Here is a 783-nt window from a genome sequence, read left to right on the forward strand (position 1 = left end):
CCGAACACTGTAACCAGGTATCTCCATTTGTATGATATAAGCTTATCTAATAAACGGATATACCTCGTTATTGCACCTAAATGTCGACAAAATTATTCTTTATCAGAAAATGCAAAAACATGTGTTTCGAAAAAAAGTGGAGATACCCGGTTCTTGCACCGGACCCTTCAGTTCCCGGTAAAACTTGCATTCACCTTCACCATAAATAAATCTCAAGGTCAATCATTGAAATGTACGGAACTTCTACTTGATCCTATGTGCTTCTCTCATGGACAATTATATGTGGCATGTTCAAGAGGCGGTGACCCGAAAAATCTCTACATTTATTGTCCGAATGGAAAAACAAAGAACATCGTATATCCTCAAGCATTAAAATGATACAGATTATTATATAATTTTTACAAATAAAAAAAAAAAGATATCGTTCTTATCGATCATGCCATCTTTTCATTTTTGTATTTGTATTTTGCTCGTATTGGCTTATAAACGGACAGTTTCCATAGAAACATAATAATCTTCTATATATATAAAAATGAATGTATGTCAGTGTGTCTGTGTGTCCATGTTACCATGGTTACCAAGGTTGCCATGGTTACTAAGGTTACCAAGATTTCATGGCTATTAAGGTTACCATGTTACCATGGTTACCAAGGTTGCCATGGTTACTAAGGTTACCAAGATTTCATGGCTATTAAGTTACCATGATCCATGGTTACTATGGTTACCAAGGTTACCATGAGTGTTGTTTATAATTATAGGTCTTTAATGGGCAACGAATTGCAC

The sequence above is a fragment of the Acyrthosiphon pisum genome, chromosome X (assembly GCF_005508785.2).
Source record: "Acyrthosiphon pisum isolate AL4f chromosome X, pea_aphid_22Mar2018_4r6ur, whole genome shotgun sequence".
Classification (NCBI taxonomy): Eukaryota; Metazoa; Arthropoda; class Insecta; order Hemiptera; family Aphididae; genus Acyrthosiphon; species Acyrthosiphon pisum.